Source organism: Corvus brachyrhynchos, unplaced genomic scaffold (assembly GCF_000691975.1).
Source record: "Corvus brachyrhynchos isolate BGI_N302 unplaced genomic scaffold, ASM69197v1 scaffold105, whole genome shotgun sequence".
Taxonomy (NCBI): domain Eukaryota; kingdom Metazoa; phylum Chordata; class Aves; order Passeriformes; family Corvidae; genus Corvus; species Corvus brachyrhynchos.
Window position 1 is genome coordinate 4,001,790 of NW_008238452.1, and position 10,624 is coordinate 4,012,413.

Consider the following 10,624-nt stretch of genomic DNA (forward strand, 5'->3'; position numbering starts at 1 on the left):
CTTGGAGCCACAGTCAAGACACTCCTTGAAAAAATGCAGAGTTCTCTGCCACTGATTTCTTAATAGGCTGAATATTTCCTGAACCTTTTTTCCATATAAAATGATCTAGAAGTCCATGGTGAGCAGTGTACAATATAACAATAACTATGAAATATTAAATGGCAAAGATTTGATTCACAGTTCTATTTTTCTTGTCTCTGTTATGTTCAGGAAAAAACTCCTCTGATATATTTCCTGGTGTTCACTTTGTAAACCACTCACATTCGTACAAAACAAAGACCACAGTGGCCCTGAATACATTTCTGTAATGTGAAAAATAAATGGTGCCAAAAAATGTTTATTGATACTGACACTGTTTAAAGATCAGATTGTTCCATTGCACTTCAGTTAAGATTCCCAGGATTTTTTACACAATTAAAACCTTAATGCTTTTTCTTACTTACTTGACTTTTTTTATCCTTGGAGTAATCTGAAGAAGTTGCTACCTCTACAAATAACTCTTCTCTTATGGACAGTTTAGGTACCTATAAAAGCTTCCTGTTGTTTAATACTGCCCCAGTGCATAAAATTTTCCAAAGTTCTGGTCCTTGGTGGTTGCATCTACCTAGGAGAGGTTTTTCTTGTTTCAGCCTTAGACTGAAATTCTGTAATGGACAATGAAAATTCAACATGTCTTTTTCTAGTTGATTATGACATATGGTTATTCAATAATTGAATATTTTTAATTCTTTTGTAGCTAGATTCACTTTTAACCTGTTATTTAAAAGCAAGGTATAACCTAGTGGTGATTGAAGGGGAAGATAAACTCCTTTTGCCCACAGGGACTGCGAGAGTGAGACTCCATCTCTTCCCACTCATGTTCTCTCCCCTCAGTCTTCTCCTTGCCAATGCTTTTGCCAGCCCAGTGACTACCTTGTCAATCTGCTGTGACTGTGTGACAAATTGTACCTATTCCTACTGTTAACCTTATGTGACGTTAAGTGACACTCAATTCATGGAGATACATTAACTGAAAATAAATTACCCAGTTTGTCCCAGAAGTCATCACCATCACCCAAACCCTTAAAAGCACAAAATTCAGTTGCTTCTGTATGCTGTTGATCCTGGCATTTTTAATATGCTTTCAGTTAAATGTCCAAAATCAGTTTATTTATAAGAATTACCCCCTGGAATCTGCCTGTACCTTGAAATCTGTGTGTTTGCACATACATCCCCTTCTTTAAATTTTATTTTTGGGGACAGCAGGTGGTAACAGCAATAGAAGCAGCAGAAATGCACTAGCACAAACCTCTTGCTGTGTAGCACATGACGCCACCCTGTCTAGCTGACGTTATGCAAAACATTAGAAAGGAAGAAGAATGATTTAATATTCTAATTGAAAGAAAGAAATTGCTCATTCGGAGCAAGCTGATCTAATTTAGAATAATAAGGATTATGTGAAATTAATCACATCTAACTAAACCATGGTGCAATAGCATCGTAGCAAGGTCACCACTCACAACAGTATTAATGCTTAAATGATACCTAGCTTGCAGCCAAAGAGCCTCATTCGTACTCACATGAGCCCCACATTGCCCATGGCCTGGGATTTATCCTTGAATACTGCGTGGATTGTTTGCAGTAGAGTGGCACACAGGGTATTTCATGAATGGATTTTTTTTTAATCCTTTCTGAAATACTGTGATTATCTTTTAATTAGGAAAGTGCTGCCAATCAGACCAAACATGCAGGAGGATCGAATGTTTTTGGATATAATAAAACCCTCTGGAGTTTAGAGGGATAAATTCAGCTGCTGCTCAAATCATGGCAAAGCAGCAAACTCCCAGATCAGAAAGGGTAGGAGTATCCATTTCCTGAGAGTTTCCTACATGGTGGTGCCTTTCACTGGGACTAGTACTTGTTAAGTCATCAGATTTTTTTCTGAAAATCTTCTGTAAAAGTGTGATGGTTTTAATTACCTTCTCAGAGAAAGTGCAGATTAATCACAGTAGGAATACTCTTACATGAGAACAAGTCTGAGAGTTTAATTCTGATTTCATCAAAAAGAATAAGAAATATTTTATCTCCTGGTGGGCAGCCTTGATCTCACTCTATTTACTCTGAAAGCTCTTTTGTGGAAGGGAATTATGACACCAAGCAATACTACCAAATTTTGCTAATACTTTTATGTTGACCTTCCCTAGTTATTTCTGTTGCAGTCGATATTTCCAAGATTTCTTATTCTATTCATCAGCTTTTTCCCCAAGTAATTTCTCAGCAACACTCTCTTGCATTTGAAGTGGTTCTTTTTCCTGTATAAATCCATTGTAACTTGTAAAAGGATCTTTAAAGGGTTGCAGACACTAATCTAACATAGAAAAAAATCATTACATGGAAGTGAATGTGGCATCTTCTGTTTACCTACTACTGTTGGCATTTGGTCCAACAGGAGTTGTGATTTTTCAGTGTTTATGTAAGACAAGGGTAAAAAGGGAGTCAGTCAATTGCTTTGCTCCGGAGTGTGAATATGCAGCCTTTAAAGCTTGTAAAATGCCAGAACATACATGAACTACTTTCAGTATCTTTTCAGAAAGCAAAAGCCATTCTTGGAGATGCAGCAGCTATAAAGCGTGAAATCCACTAAAGCAAAATGTGGGTCATTGCCATGAAATTGCCAGCAGTGAACTGTCCTGAACTCTGCTACAGATCTCAAGCTCTTTTGGTGAGCTTTTCAAAAGATTAGTGGTGAATCAGTATTTTCACTTGGCCAGAAGGTAGGATTCTGATATCTTGCTTACAGGAGTTTAATGAGCTCATTTCACCTTTTAAAGTACATTTTCTAACAGGGATTTCTCTTTCAGAAATAATTTAGGGTAATTTATATCACTCAACACCTGACATATAGAACTGCAGCATTATATTCTTTAGAAAAGAACCTTCCCCAAGGTGTATTTGCTATGTGACAATGAGAGACTGAAATTTTATCACAGGCCAAAACAGCTTAAATCTCTACTTGACAGCATTAAATTAATGATTATTAATAGAAACATTTAAAATTATTGAGAACATTACAGTATGATAATCTTCATATCACAGTATTTTAATAATAATACACCAAATCACAACAGTAACTTAGATTTAAAATGCGAGTAACAGTTCTCATAAGCGTTTTTTCCAAAATGGTGCAGCTTCCCTTTTCAATCCCTCTAACACCATATTCTGCATGTCCCTATGGAGGCTTAGATCCAAAGATTCTCTCAATTTTAAGGTGACATTTAGAACTGAATCAGTTGTTTTGTGATAAGTAGGTCTTTACTTGAGAACCAAAAGAGGCAGGTCACTGTGGTACAGACATTTAACACCATATTTTGCAAATGACAAAGCTGGGTACTAGCGTCAATAGAAAGGAAGGAAATGAGAATTGGACAAGCAGAAAATGATATTACTGTTATATTTTATTTCTTGAATGAAAATGTGGAAATGACTGTGTCTGCTCTTAGATGGGGAATGAATTCTGGTGCAAGATAAATAGAATGCTAACAGCTAAAAGCTGTGCCAGGTAATTGGCCTTTTACAATTAGATAAGGCGTTGTGTGACAGTCAACCAAAGTCTTCGAAATTACTACAAAAATGGTTACTTAAAGTGACAGAACAAGCAAGAGATATTCAGACTTTCTAATATATTTGGAGCTGAATGATTTTAGCTGAAAGAAGGTGCTTGCTCTTGCAAACCTTTCTCTGTAGGTGCAAATGAGACTTATAGGAGATTTAGAGCTGATTTTTGGGTACAAGTCATGTGGAAAGCATTGAAAGAAATGAAAATGACATGAGGACTACAAGGAGTGAGGATATTTGCATCACGGTGCTGTTTCCACTGTCTCCTGATGCTCTGGGAACAGAAATAGATCTGCGGCTGGCCTGGGAGAACACTGCTTGTTGTGGGATTTGTGACTATTCCTAACAAATGGGACTGGGCCAGGGTTTAGACTTGATATTAAATCAGAAGATGAGGAAATTTAATTTCATATCTAGGCAAACTGTGGCAGTTGGTAACTGGTGGCAAAAAATAGCTGGTTTTCTGTGTATGTGGATAAAAGAGAATAGCAACTGGAATTGTCAATGGAAATGGAAATGGAAAAGATTTAGTGAATTGAGGATGGATGAACTGCTGCTCAGCACAAGCACAAGGAAGGAATTTAAAATCCTGAACAATATATGGCTTAGTATTTTGGCATGTATATCAAATGCTACTTGCACATCATCACTGTTTAATTTTTTAAATTAAATCCACTCCTCAAAATAACCCCAGATCCCCACACGTTAGCTATTATGTACAGCATATGTAACGTTTTTGAAGTTGTGGAACTGTTGACTGTGGGGTATGCCCAGCCCCCGTCCTGGGGGGACGCCTGCTGAGATAAGGAGATTGCTGCAATCTCCCGGCAGAACTCCCCTGGAAAGGCAACCACTTTGCAGTTGCGGCGAGAAGACGACAGACCCAGAGTCCTCTGGGAGACCCTATGCAGATCCTTTGTAACCCATTGGCCCTTACCCTCTGATACCCACCCCCTGTATCCCTATAAAGCTACCTCGCGCAGGGCAGCCACAGGAGCCTCTGGTCTCTCTCTCTGGTCTGGCCTGGAGGCTGCCCTGCAGAGCTGAGCTGAAATCACGAGCTGACAATCACTAAAGGGCTGACAGCTTCTGCACGGGCCCTCCTGCCAGCAGCTGAGGGAAGACACCGGGCTTCGGGAAGATGATCTCTTTCGGGACTATCTCTCCTGACCGGTCACAGCTTCCTCAGTCAGAGCTACTGACCCCACACCAGCTGCCATGGTTGACCATGTTCTTTTCTTACTTCATTTGCATGAGGAAAGGGAATAGGGGAGAAAAGAAAGGAAAATAGAAAAAGTACATGAAATTATTTCCTTTGAGCGCTGTGCTTGCTGCAACTTATTTTTGATTCTACAAGTTCACTAAACATTATTGGATGACAAATGGCAGGAGGAGTCAAAGTATCTAAAAGAATAAGTCCTAGTCTAGCACAGACTTGGTTAAAAAACGTATTCATTTGCAGTAGGAAGAAAACCCAGGAAGGAGCCCAAGGGAAGGTTGTCAGAAGGTGGGGTAAAAGGAAGTGGAGCTAAGTGTCACATGCACCAGGAACTATGAGAAATGTGGTTCTTTTGAGGGAAGGGAACAATTTCTCGAGGTGATTTTAAAAGGCTCTTGCTCAATGAACCAATTTTCGTGTCAGCTGTACAATTTGAGGGGCTGAGATCCAGTGCAGAGGATAGAAACTGTAAATCAAATAATGTCAGAACAGCCTGAGCAACAAAGTCTTGGTTTGGGTGAGCCAGAGCCTGCACTGGGGTGGGTGGCTACTTTTTCTCTAAGACATCAAGTTAGTCTCTGTTCATTCTTCACGGGTGGCAGTGGCAGGGTCCCACGGGGAATTGTTGGAGTACCTGCAGCCTGGTGAGGCTGGGCTTCCCAAGCTTAAACAAAGACCAGTCCATGCATGCAGTTTTCTCATTCAATTGCTGTATCAAATATGACCAGCAAGCTCTATGGGGCTGTAAGGTTTGTCCCCCACCCCACCATGCACACACTGTGCAATATCACTGATAGATGGGTTATAAAGCTCAGTGGGGATCACTAAATCTAAAAGTGTAGAGACACAAGGCTTCACAAGAATAAAGATTACCAGCCAGCAGTGTTTATCAGCAGAGCCACACAGTGGGAGACAAAACATTTGCAGTTAAGCTGATGTGCTAAGTTGACATAATTAATTTTCTGTTCAGCTACTCCAACATACTTTGCAACTGTGTGCTACTCTGTTTTAGGGATTGATGCTTCTCGTCATAGATATTATTTCTTCACAAGTGATGGAACGTAAAGCATGCATAAAAATGAGACAATAGCCAAAATTAACTATACACTGATAAGACAACTTTGAGCTGTATCCTTAGATACCAAGCAAGATTCTAGTCCAGTGTCGAGTTTTCCCTTTTGCAAGATAATTTATGGTTTGTTTGTCTAAGTGTACAAAAGCATGTAAATCTAAAGCTGAAGTTTTAGCCTCAGTGCTCCCTCCAAACACATGTTCTCAACAACAGCAAATGCTCTATCTAAATTTAAGTTTTAGAGGCTGCTTTGACAATGTTAAAAGCCACTTTATTTCTGACTTAACCTAAAATTACTTAGTGATGATGGTAAGCTGTTCCATTGTTTTAAAGAATCATCCTAAAAGTTGTGGTACTGATCTGGATTAGTGGGGAGTTCATCCCCAGCATATCTACCAAAGGATCCAAGGCTAGTAAGGTTTACTAGTCATTAGTTGCAGTGGCTGTTTAAAAGTTGGTAACATGGATCTGAATCGTCTCTTCCAAAGTATTTTGACGTGTTAAGGGAATGGAAGAGGAAAGGAAGTCTTTTGTTAGTAGTTTTGCCATCTACTTCTTTTGCCTGAACTAGACAGTATGAATAGAGATTTGAAAGGGAAAAAAAATTATTTTAAAATTTCTGGTTTAGGATTACACAGTAAGCATGTGCTTTGTCAGTGTTCCAAATATGTGCTGCTCACAGTTTTTACAAACTTCATGCTCAGTTGTCAAAACTTATGCAAAACTATGAATGCACATTCTTTGTTGTCACCCCTTTTTTCACGGCTGCCAGACGTGGATCTTTTTGCGTGCTATTAGAAGGGAAACAGAGTGCAAGTACAGCTTCTTTCCTCTTTGTGAGAGACAAGGTTACAAACTGACTATCAGGATTTCTCAGTCTGCAGAAAATTCACTGTCTCTTTTGAATGAGGAGGAAGTGTCATGCAGATAAATCACGTAGGCAAAAAAGAAATTAGCATATGGTAGCATGAAGCAATGACTGGTTTTGACAGAGTGCACTCTGTCAGCTTGTGACCAAAGAATACACAATCCTTCTGAAAGCAAAGGAGAGTTACCCAAGACTTGATCTGTGTTCAAGTTGCAAGTTTTTTCCACTGGGATTCTAGATACAGAAGTAAAATATTTCTAGTCACTTTATTAGTGGGAGGCTTAATTTTTTTTTCAATTAAGAATAATGAGAAATGTATTGTTTCCATATAATCAATTATTTACTAGAATATTTTGGGCTTTTTCAAACCCTGCTTTATAGTCATAAATGCATCAGTTTAATAAATATTTGTCAAGGGAACGGAACAGTGCCTTGTAATTTATTATTATTATGTATGGGCTACTAATAGTCCTTTTTTTTTTCTTTTTACACAGCACACTACAGCTTCTCAAACTTTAGAGCAGAGATTAATTTGTTATTGCAAAGATTATGTAAAGGCATGACCCATGTCCCATTGATGCAAATATCAGAACTCCATAGACTTCAATGAAACCAGAAGTGGATTTGGAGGTTGCTGATAAGAATTAGGAAAAGTCATCTTTAAAATCTGAAAACAGTCATGCAGGACAAAGCAAGGTATGTGTGTATGTATATATTTTGGTGAGCAAGGCAGCAGGGAAGTTGCTCAAATCTTTGAATTAGTAGCATCAATTAAAGAAAAAAGGCCCCTTTTGTTTGACGAAGGACTTTCATACCTTTTTGGTTAAGCACACTTGCACTTTCCAGTTTTAGACAAAATATGTTTACATGGCTGGTGATTTCACCAATGAGCTGAATGACAGTGGGGAGAGCCACGGCAGTCCCGCACGGCTTTGCTTTGTGGCTGCAGGAAGCAGGAGCAGCTGGAGCAGCTGGGCATTGCAGGATAAGGCAGAACACAAGATGCTGCCCTGAAAAGTAAACTTTTCACTACCTGCCAATTATTTGTAGCCCAGGGAAGCAGAGAAGTCATTTCAGTAATTTCAGCAGGTTTGAGATGAGGTCACCTTTTGTAACTCAACCCTTTTAACTCCAAATACAATTTAATTCGAGTTAAGGAGCTGGGAAATCCAGTTACTAGTGATTTGCCCTACAACCTGTATGACGTCCCTGCTCTTGTTTCAGGTAAGAGGATGGATAATGCTCAAAGAAAAGGAAAGTTTCTGTAAATCCTACATTTATCTTCTCCATGTAGGTAAGTATTAACAAGAAAAGTTATCTGTAAAATTACCTACATTGTGCCTTTGCATGCAAAAAACCCGTCTAAATCTGCAGTAGATGCAATGGCACCCTTCCATAGCCTACAGCTTCAAGATTTGTTTATATTTGATGGAATAACCATTCAGATGTTGTTCATTTTTAATGCTGTTTTATAAACTGTAATGAGCAATCATAGTAATAAAATGAGGATATATGAAAAAACAAATGTCCATGCTAACCATAAACCCAGACTATATCTGCAGTATTTAGGTGAGAGCTTATTCCCATTTATTTGTTCCCGATACACTTGAACGCTTTTTACAATGAACAGCACAACAACTGCAGTCCACGATGACAGACTGGCCTCCAGGTTTGGCCCTTTATCTAGGATAGGAATGAAATCTGCTGAAATGCATCTGGCTTGTTTGTTAGCAGAAGAGCTCCTAAATGAGGTTTCTGTTACCAGCACAATGTGGAGAGGTAAGAGGGAAAAGGAAAAGAGGTACAGGAAAGGATGTGTGAACAGAGTACATAAAGGTGGCTTCAGGCTGTACCTGGTGTAGTTAATGGATAGTACAAGGAAAGGTGCTGGGAAAATTGACCTCAGAAGAAGTCGGTCTCTGTGATATGGAGTGTAAGCTCAGCAGGATCATTATGGGCCTAAAAGACCAAGCTTTTCTAGCCAACAAGGCAAGCCTAAGAGCATGTGAAAGGGGCTGTCAGCATCTAAGTCAGTCTAACGAGCAGTTGCCTTCCAGAGCAAGGCTTAGAAAGCCTGTCAGAGAGGGAGCCTGATGACATTGGTCTCAAGTGGAAAACACATGGCACCAAAGAAAAGTGACATCTCCTTTCACCACGGGATAATAAAGACAGTCTTTGCCATGGACCTACACCTTAAGAGAGGGTCGTCAGCACCTGGAGGACTGAACCAGCACAGGGTAGTGCAGGCATTTGAACTCCTCTCCATTGATTTCCACTTAATGGAATTTATTTTTTTCAAAGATTACACAAAATGTCTTTGGTCTTGTTGAGCATATTTATTTTGCTGAGAATGGATTGGTGGTGAACTCTTCCTTCTCCACTTTTCCTCGGCAAGCTAGAAACTCTATAAATAGACAGCCTTTCCTTCATTCTTTTCTATACTTCCCTTGTACTGGTAAAGTTATGTAACCGGGGCATGGAGCATGTTCTATACAAAATCTAATTTTGCAGCATTGTCCCTGTTGATGTGGTTTCCCTATGAAACATCTACCTCCGTGAGGGTGGGAAGTGTTGCCGAACAGGTTTTCGTATTCTTATTGCCTTCTCTGGATACTTTTTGGTAATTTCTTATGTGACTGATTAAAGCAAGTTGCTATTCAATGTCTCATTGTACAGTACAAAGGGGATATTACCTGTTCTAGTGAGAAAGCTGTACTGGGAAATTTAAATCAGGCTGGAAGAGAAATCAATGCATATTTTCAACTTGGTCCCTCTGTCAGACCTTATCTGTCATTATTACTCACATTTAAACTGCAGAGGCATTTTTTTGCAGCCACTTAGCTGAGTGCACCTTAGTAGCCTCCATGGCCTTACCTCAGTAGCCTCGCCAGCCAGGTTGTGTGGGATGGGATTCTGTCACGTCTCCTCTGGCAAGAGCAGCTGTACTGCTGGGAAAGGGGTCTTCAGGAGCTTCCTGTCCTATCAAGTGAGTTCAACGGCCAAAGTTTGGAAAATTACTTTTCTATTTGAGCTTTGGGAAGGGCCTGTAGTGGCGTTGACACAAAGCGGGGTGGAAGGGCAGATAAAATCCCTGCGCTGTCTCGTTTGAGCTGGGCCTGGACCTCACGCAGGAGGCCATGTACCCACAGCATCATCTCTTTCCTTTTGCTCAGCCTGATCCAAACGTGAGGAGAGGTTGGCCTAGGAGTTTCAGCGCCCACCTTGGGCATTTTGAGCCTGAGCTGGGAAGACACGGGTGAGTGGGGTGCAATGCTGAGAGCGCGTCCCAGTGCTGTGAGGGGCAGCTATGAGGGGGTCCCAGTGCTGTGAGATGTTGGGGGGGCTGGGACAACAAGGTGAGGGGCAGGTGTGTGAGGGTCTGTGAGGGGGTGCCAGCCCTGTGAGGGCCAGCTGTGAGGGAGTCCCAGCACTTTGAGGGAGTCCCAGCGCTGTGAGGGGCAATTGTGAGGGAGTCCCGGCGCTTTGAGGGGGTCCCAGCGCTGTGAGGGAGTCCCACTCCTACCAGGGGGTCCCAGCGCGGTGAGGGTTTGTGAGAGAGGAGCGGCGCTGTGAGGGAGTCCCAGCGCCGTGAGGGGCACTTGTGAGGGAGTCTCCCAGCGTTTTGAGGGAGTCCCAGCGCCGTGAGGGGCACTTGTGAGGGAGTCTCCCAGCGTTTTGAGGGAGTCCCAGCGCCGTGAGGGGCAGCTGCAAGGGAGTCCCAGCGTTTTGAGGGGGTGCCAGCTCTATGAGGGGCAGTTGTGAGGGAGTCTCCCAGCGTTTTGAGGGAGTCCCAGCGCCGTGAGGGGCAGCTGTGAGGGAGTCTCCCAGCGTTTTGAGGGGTCCCAGCGCCGTGAGGGGCACCGATCAGGAA

The 10,624-nt window shown here is 41.3% G+C and overlaps 1 long non-coding RNA gene across 2 annotated transcripts in view; it reads left to right on the forward strand.

Moving 5' to 3' along the window:
- LOC108447334 overlaps nt 1-10,618 on the forward strand; it is a 32,290-nt gene extending 21,672 nt beyond the window's left edge. The window contains exons 7-9 of one of the 2 annotated variants that reach the window (XR_001862860.1): nt 7,248-7,449; nt 7,978-9,739; nt 9,927-10,618. This is a non-coding gene — a long non-coding RNA (uncharacterized LOC108447334). Of the gene's footprint in view, nt 1-7,247; nt 7,450-7,977; nt 9,740-9,926 lie in introns of those variants that run through there. The other variant, XR_001862861.1, reaches the window with a different exon arrangement.
- Nucleotides 10,619-10,624: the final 6 nt, after the last annotated feature.